The 8,713-nt window shown below is 47.1% G+C and overlaps 1 pseudogene; it reads right to left on the minus strand.

Moving 5' to 3' along the window:
* Positions 1–1,385: 1,385 nt before the first annotated feature.
* Positions 1,386–5,272, minus strand: LOC109372412 (folate receptor beta-like; annotated as a pseudogene).
* Positions 5,273–8,713: the final 3,441 nt, after the last annotated feature.

Genomic DNA, 8,713 nt, shown 5'->3' on the forward strand with positions numbered 1-8,713 from the left:
AAAACTACACCAAGATCCCCTTTTTCCCACCTATCAGCTTAGCAGAAAAATAAAAGTTTGATGCCATAATGTGTTGACAAAGCTGTGGGGAAACAGGCACTTGTACATTGCTGGTGGGAGCCACATTATATAACACCTATAAAGTTGTAGCTATCAAATTAGAAATGCATACACTCTTTGACCCAGCAATCCCTCTTCTGGAATTTAAGTATAACATTCTACTCTGTACAAGATTATTCACTGTAGCATTATTTGTCATTTTAAAAAAGGGAAACAGGGCTGACCGAGTGGCCCACTGGTTAAGAGTTGGCTTGGGATGCCAGCTCTGAGCAGCAGGGCCCCCGTTCGGATCCCACATGCAGGCCAGTGATGCTGCGCCCTTTACAGCTAAGATGGTGAACAGCAGCTTGACCTGGAGCTGGGCTACCCTGAGTTGCAGGCGATGGCATAGGCTGCAGTGGAGCTGGCTAGCAGATGGAGTGTGCTTTCGTGAGCTGCTATGAGCTGCCGTGAGCAGCCATCCAATGGCTGGGAAGCGACTGCCTCACCTGGGAAGAGCGCAATGATAATACCAACATGGAAGCGACGTCCTCCACAACTAAACTGAAGAACAAGGATAGCAACTTGTCTGTTCCCTTTCCCTGATTCCCCGACATTGTTCCCTCCCCCTAATCCCCAATAAAATCTTTAAGAAAAAAAGAAAAGGGAAACAATGAAGGTGTTCATCATTGAGACCCTTCTACCAATATTTCCACCCTGGCCACACCTATTAAGGGAAGGAAGGGAAAAGAAACTGCCCGAGGGCTGGCCGAATGGCTCAGTTGGTTAAGAGCTCGCTCAAGAGTTTGAGCTCTGAGCAACAGCGGTTCGAGTCCAGCCTGAGCTGAGCAGCCGCTGAGCTGCCAACAGGTAGCAGGATGGCTCAGCTAAAAAACAACACAAAACGAAAAGAAACTGCCCGATAACTCACCAGCCAGTTTCTGCCCACCTTTGGTCCACCAATCCCCTTGTCACCTTGTGGTGTGGGAGTGATGAACTTGGCATAAGGGTGAAGCCTGGTGCAGAAGAACCCCAAACTAAGGGACCAGCTTCCACCCCTTACTGGCTGGTGAACTTCAGGCTAGTCCTAGTCCTTCTTTGGGTCTCTCAACAGCAATGATGAATCAATGAGTCATGTCCCCCCAATCCCATTCATCCCCAAATTGTTTATAAGACAAGACACATGTGGATCTGTCTATTTGAATAGGCTGTCAGAGGAACCCCATAGGACCCATCTTGGATCAGGAATTAATGACCAGGGCATTGTGAGGCCCCCTTATCTAAAAGAGCTGAGCTGGGCTGATCTGAGGTTACCCAGGTTGGGTGCAGGCAAGGGTCCAGGTTTCAGCAGTGGGAGCAGCTCACCCAAGGAACAAGGGTGTCAGCATCAGGGCCAGGCTGAGCAGGAGAGGCCCAATCCCATGGCGCACGGCCCCAGCATGCATGGCATAGAACCTCGCCACCTCCTCGTTGGGGTTGCCCTGGTCTGGGTCAAACCACATCTGGATGCAGCGGCCACTCCCTCGGCTGTGTTGGCTGACCTTGTAGGAGTGACTCCAGAGGCCCTCACACAGGGCTGCAGGCGTGGGGAAGTAGGACTCAAATGTGCGGCAGACGGCCCCAGCTGGACACTTGTTAGATCCTGCATGGGGACACAGACCTTCAGCCCTTGGGCCCAAAGCTCATTTCTGGCTACCCCAGAAATCCTCACCCAGTCCCAAATCCTCAGCCTCCCTTTCTCCAAACCCCACCTCCATTTCCCCACCCAACAGCCCTCACCTGAGGTCCAGTTCCAGCCCTTGTGCCAGTTGCTCTTGCAGGTGTAGGAGGTGCAACAGGCTTCCCACCAGCTCTGACAGTCGTCTTTGCACAGGGGCACGTCCAGGAAACGTTCTTTGTGCCAGCTCTGGTTCACCTGGGTGGGAGGTGCAGATGGAAGGCTCCTCTCAGCCAGCTGTTTTGGCAGCCACGGCCTTGACTGAGCTGGAGGGCAGCCTACTGGGGTGGGGTGAGGGAGACACCCATACCTGCCGGATCCAGGGCCCCAGGTTGGGGGAGCACTCATAGAGACAGGTGTCCTGAATGAAGTGGCGCTTACAGCGAGGCTCCATCTTGCCACAGTGGTCCCAGTTAAAGTTATACAGGCGGGAGGTGTCCTTGTGCAGCTCCTGGCTGGTGCTGATGGAGTAGCAGGCGTTCTTCTTCCAGGGACTTGACTGGGTGGGGAGGACACAGGACTGAGTCCTTCTTCCACCACAGCTGTCTCCTCCATACTCTGGCCTCTCTAACCCAGTAGGTCATCTAGAGGAACACTCACTGGGGAGGGCACCTCTATGTCTGGCTCTTTGAGGAGCTTCCATTTGCAGCAGAGGTGATTATAATACTGACTTTCAACATACCATAGGAGCAATTATTATTTGTACAGCTCTAGACAGTTTACAAAGTTATTTCACATGATTCAAGTTATTTATATTACTCGTTATTAACCAGTATTGACTGCATGCTTATTATGTATCAGGCACTGGGGGAGATATTGAGAATAATGCAGTGAACAAAACAGATCAAATCTCTGCCCTCATGTTGCTTATGGTTTTCATCTGGGGTCAGGGGGAAGACAAAGAACATTGTAGGCCTCGAAAACAGCAGGTGCAAAGTCCCTGCAGCTTTTGTGCTTTATTTTCTCAACAATCCAGTAAAAATGTCACTACTCCAATTTTTACAGAGTTTAAATAAGCTGCATCCCTTATAAATGATGAGGTTAAGATTCAGGACAGAATGGAGAGTAGAGTGGCCCCAGGTTGTGGTGGGGGGTTGGAAGTGAAGGAGGCTCACCTGGCTCTTCCAGAGTCTGGAACCCTAGACTAGGGGCCTCCAGATAGGTCCTAAAAGCAGTGGGGACCGAGGGGCAATTCCCTGGCACATGGGCCTTAACATGGACCTACGTGTGGGCAGCAATCTAGAGAGGTAAATTCAAGGCAGGTAAGACAGTGGATGTGGTGGAGGTTCCTCTTTAGAAATCACTCTGGGCTGGCAGTTGAGAGCTGAGTGAACATGAGCCATTTGGCCCAAATCTCTGAGGTGAACTCTAGTACCCAAAGTCGAGCAAGAGAGGAGATGTGATAGGTCTGGGCACTCAGGAGAAACTAAAGAAAACCCATGAAGGTAGGGCCAAAGCACTCTTCAACAACCTAGCCCACACCTAGCGCTGCTGACACAGACCGTACTTCCAGGCCTCGTTGACTTCCCACGTGCTCTTCCTCAGGTGGCCCCAACTCTTGGTCACCCTGCAAGGCCCCATGCACCTCATCTCTGCCAGCCAAGGTCAGTGGTTTCTGCCTCCAATAAAAAGCATTTCCTAGCCCATAGTAGGGGCTCAACAAAAATAGCCACTCCCATATATAGCCCACGTCCCTCAGAATTACAATCATCTGTCTCCCTCAAAAGTCTGTGTCTGCACCAGTTCTTGACAAAGAGGAAGTGCTCCAGAAGGTTCTTAAAAACACCCTTTAGAACTTAAAAAGTGCTAAAAATGACATGGTACGTACAGACTTTCCATTTGGAAAGATGAAAAAGTTCTAGAGATGGATGGTGGTGATGGTTGCACAACAATGTGATTGTACTTAATGCCACTGAACTGTACATTTAGAAATACTTGGGCCGACCAAGTGGCTCAGTTGGTTAAGAGCGTGAGCTCTGAGCAACACGGTCACTGGTTCGTTTCCCACATGGGCCAGTGAGCTGCGCCTGAGCTGAGCTGCCAACAGGTGACAGGATGGCTCAGCTGGTGAGAGCACGTGCTCTTAACAACAGGTTGCCAGTTTGATTCCCACATGGGATGGTGGGCTACACCCACCTGCAACTAAAATTGAACACCTTGAGCTGAGCTGCCCTGAGCTGCCACCAGGTGGCCAGATGGCGACTGGATTTGGAACTGAACTAGCTACACCCTGCACAACTAAGATTGAAGGACAGCAACTTGGTTGTTTCCCTTCCCCGATTCCCCAACACTGTTCCCCTTCCCCAGTTCCCCAATAAAATCTTTAAAAAAAAAAAGAGCTACTTAAAATGACAAATTTTATGTCACATATATTTTTCACACACACACACACACACACACACACACACACACACACACACACAGAGCAATGAAATGTGAAAGATGACTCAGAAGTCATGGGGCTGCTGGGCTTCCCCCTCTTCACTTTGAGCCCCTGGAGTCAGTCCATGCCACAGTCTTTCCCTGGGAACGTCCCCAGCAATGTGAAACCTTGTGGGGAGCAGAGGAGGAGACCAGAAGGAATGAAAATGCTGGCATCTCTCACGAACCTGGAGTTCAACTTCAAGCTTAGATTTCCTGAACTGCTTCAGGGGCCTTATCTCTGATATGTGGACCCTGGTCTCAGTTCCCCTTCTCTGTGGGCTCTGACTACACAGGACTTGCCACTACTTGTGCTGTCACCCTTTGACCTATGTACACCCTGTCCTCTGCTAGTCTGTCCTTTCCTGCTTTGTCTTCCTGGAAAAGTCGTACTCATCCTCCAAGGCCAAGGCTGATGGCCCCTTTCCTGGGAAGTCTTCCCAGAATATCTGATTTGTCACTGTCTCTTCAGAACCTAATGGGTGCAGGGGCCTTACCTGTTTGTACATGTTTGCTTCATCGTGACTTGAGGGAATGGTCCTCCCCTTCTACCTTGCCTCTGAGCTCTGTGGGCTGGCACATAGTTAAGGTTGAGAAAGGTACCCCTTGTCCCTCTCCTAGCCACTGCTAATGATTAGCCTTTCAATTTCTACATGTACTTGTGCACTCTCTGGGCCTATTTCCTCATTTGTATAAGTAGAGACCACCACCCACCTACCAAGTAGGCCCTTTGGGCATATTCATTGATAAGATGTGAAGAAAGCACTTGACTCATAGTGGGTGCTAGATAAATGGTCCTCCTAATATTGTAGATTTGGTGGCCTCCTGGGAGAGGCCCTCAGGATCACCTTAGCCACCTCCTGTCTCCATTGCCCCCCCTCAGAGCTGATCTTCCTATCCCCCTAACTTCCCTTTTTAGGGTCAGCCTTCTCCCCACCCCAGACCCCATTCTATCCTTACCTAGTCATGCAGCTTGTCCTCAGGCATCCATGCAGACATTGAGCAGATCTGCCATGGACTGTGGAGTCCTGGGCTGGGCATCCACATAGCAGCCACCAAAGCCAGAAGTAGCAACTGTGTCATCTGCCAGCCCATGTCCATCTGTTTCTGCCAGAAAGCCATTGTCAGAGGTGGACAAGCCCTAAGAGAGAGGCAGCAACCAAAAGACTCTTGATGAGATTTCTTGTCCCCCTCCCAGCCCAGATCTGTCCTCCTCACCCAGTTTACCCCACAGGGCAGCTGAGGGGCACGTAGAGGTCTGAGCCAGAAGGCAAGAATTCCTCCCCTCCCCGTTCATCAATCCTCGTTAGAGGGCACTTCAACACTAGCTTGCTGTGATCTTGAAGTGAGCCACCACCGCTTCTGGATTTTGCCAGCCAGTATTTTATCCAAAGTGGAAAATCCCTGCCAGCTCAGCAAGTCCTCTCAGATATGCTCAAGAGGAACCATAGGGCATGATCTAACGGGAGTGGGGAGTGGGGAGTGAGAGGAAGGGGCACCAGCCAGCTTTGGCAGCCTAGAGGCTCTTAGGCACCAGAGACTGCCAGTAGGGCAGACAGGGAAGCTGACCTGGGGCTATGTGAAGGCAACTGAGTTGTTCATTTGTCGCTCATGGCCCTGGACCAGGTGCTATGGGAGTTGAGGGTGGGGGGCGATGGGGTAATGCGGAAGCCAGTGAAAATAACAGGACCAGCGAGCCAGACCCCAGTTCCTTACACCACAACCCCTTCCCCCATGCAGAGGGATTTTGGGAAGTCCCCAGAGCAGAGCCTAGCCTAGAGCTGAGGGAAGGCCAACAGGTAAGGAACACAGGGAGGGAACTGAGCCAGAGCAGCGGACAAAAGGGAAACCACAGGAAAAGTCAGCATTTCTAGAAACCAGCCTCCCCTCCCACTAGACCTGGGGCAGACCCTACCTTGCCTCTCACCTCCCATCCCACCTTTTCCTCCCTATCCTGCTTTTACCAGGGCCCTCAACCCACTTGAGAAGGTAGAGTGTCTCTCCACCTCTCCACCCCCTTTTATAAGTCCATCCTGACTACTTGATTAGCCTTTCTGTCAGGGAAGGTGGGCAGGCTTTGTCTAGGAAATATTGGGTTGTCAGAAAATTCATGACGTATTTTTTCTGTTTTTCGTTGCAAAAATGCGTCATGACTTTTCCAATAACCAAATAGCTCTATTGTCTTTCACTAAGGGAGGGGCCAGTTAAATAAATTATAGTACATCCACCCAATGAGATTTAACCTGGTGAAAAAGAATGAGAAAGCTCTTTGTGTATGAATATGGAAAAATCTCCAAGTGTATTGTTAAGTGAAAGGAGAAAGGTACAGAAGGGCATCAGTAGAATGTAATTTTTTGCATGGGAAAAAGGAAGAGGGAGAATAAGAAAATTCTGCATTTTCAACTTTGCCTAAGGAAATTCTGGAAAGGTACAAAAACATTTAAAAAATGGTTGCTTGCAGGGAGGGCACAAAATTAAGGATGACGCTTTCCTCTGTGAACTGTTCTATACTGCTTTGATTTTTGAACCATGTGAATGTATACCTTATTTAAATATAATATACATGTATGTTTGTACATGTATATAAATATCCAGAATGTTAAATGAAAAAATAAGATACAGAATGGTGCATCTGATTTGATACCATTTATGGAAATTTCAATAACAAGGGTATGCACAAAACAATGCTACATATAAGTTATGGATTGTAGACACATGTTTGCAAAAGCATAATCATGAGGCCACCAATAGTCCTAGTCCTATGCACTTGTGTCATATATCATCCCATTTTTGTGCACATATGATAGCAACTGTTCTATGCTTGGCTTTTTTGGGGGGTAGTTTCACTGTACATTTATGCTTTTGACAAAAGAAATAAAAACCTCATGAAGCCAAGTTATCTGCACTTAGACACGAGTATTATTGTCGCATCTGATAGCATAACCTTCAAGTTACCTCTTTATGGCTTTGTATGATCTGAAATTAATTAAAATATCAGAAACCCTTTTATTAACCATTATTTTTTAAAGTTAAGGAAAAAAGTTCACTTTTTCAAGTTAAAAGTGCTTAATCCTTAGTCTTTATTTCTCAAACGTTATTGCAGACAGTAAAATTGCTACTAAGCTAGGAAGACAACTGGTACCATTCCTGTTTTTTTTGTTTGTTTTTTTCTTAAATAATGTATATTGATGTTTTCCCATTATGATTTTGGGAAAACCTCCAAATCTCATCATTACTTACTCAACTAGTAGAATGCTTCTCCCAGGACAGGGTCTGTGGTTTCAGTCTGTTCTCAGCAAATGATCGTGCCACAGGTAAGTCTAAAGTGACAAAGTCAGTCAGTGTCTGGTTGTGAGGTGCACCCTTTGCCCCATCTGCTCCCCCAGGGCCAGACCATAGTCAGTACTGACTATGAGTACTGACCATAGTCAGCCCTCTGCCTTCCTTCCATTGTACCAGCCTGTGATCTTCACTGTGTTTCTGGTCTTCGTATCTTCACTTCCTAAATAGGGCCATGCATCTGTTTTTCTTCCCTTAGGAGTAGTTTGAAAGTGTATTTGAAAGTATTTTGTAGCCTACTAAACATTAATGTGCATGATCACACTGGTAGTCATATATTGAGAACTACTGTATACCAATTAGAATAATGGATGCTTTACTTATATTGTTGTGTGTTGTAACCTTCACTATATACTGCAAGGCTGACATTATTATTTCCAACATACAGATGAGGAAATCGAGGAAATCTAGAACAGCCTTCTCTCTCCAGAAAGCAACTAGGCTGTATATTGTTTTTTTAGTTCTGCTAATAAGTTTTGCCAAATAATGCAAATTTAAAAACTATGATATTTTAGAAATAAGAATAGCAGGTTACCCCATCCAACCAGAGATAAGCTTAGTTTTTTTCATCAGAAGTTCTTCCTAGTCATATTGTCAAGACAAGTATACAAATCATACGTGACAAAAAAAGTAAAAACATGATATTTCCTTTGCCTTTTTGGAAAAAGCTAAGCAAACCCACAAACCAATAAATATATAAAGGCAGTCCATGCCTGGACCAATGATGAGAGCATATCAAGAACCAAGGGTTATGATTAATCCAATCCCGTGTAATGGTGGCAGGGGGAGCCCTTTCCTAAGTGTAGTAGGTTAAAGTAGGAACAAATTATTTGACCCTTAAGAAGTGATGTCTATGTCCCCTATACCTTAAATGTGGACAGGCTCTGTGACTGCTCTGACCAATAGAAAATGGTAAAAGTGGCACTCTGCCAGTTTCTAGCTCCAGGACTTTAGGGACTCTTATGGAGTGAATGTTTGTGTCTCTCCAAAATTCATATGTTGAAACCCTACCCCGGCCCCTGTGATGGTATTAGGAGGTGGGGCCTTGGGAGGTAATTAGGGCTAGATGAGGTGATTAGGATTAGATGGGATTAGTGCCCTTATAAGACTCATGAGAGAGCTTGCTTCCTGTCTCTGCTTTCCACCAGGTCAGGATACATCAAGAAGTTGGCAATCTGCAACCCAGAAGAGGGCTTC

Source organism: Hipposideros armiger, unplaced genomic scaffold, assembly GCF_001890085.2.
Source record: "Hipposideros armiger isolate ML-2016 unplaced genomic scaffold, ASM189008v1 scaffold_635, whole genome shotgun sequence".
Taxonomy (NCBI): domain Eukaryota; kingdom Metazoa; phylum Chordata; class Mammalia; order Chiroptera; family Hipposideridae; genus Hipposideros; species Hipposideros armiger.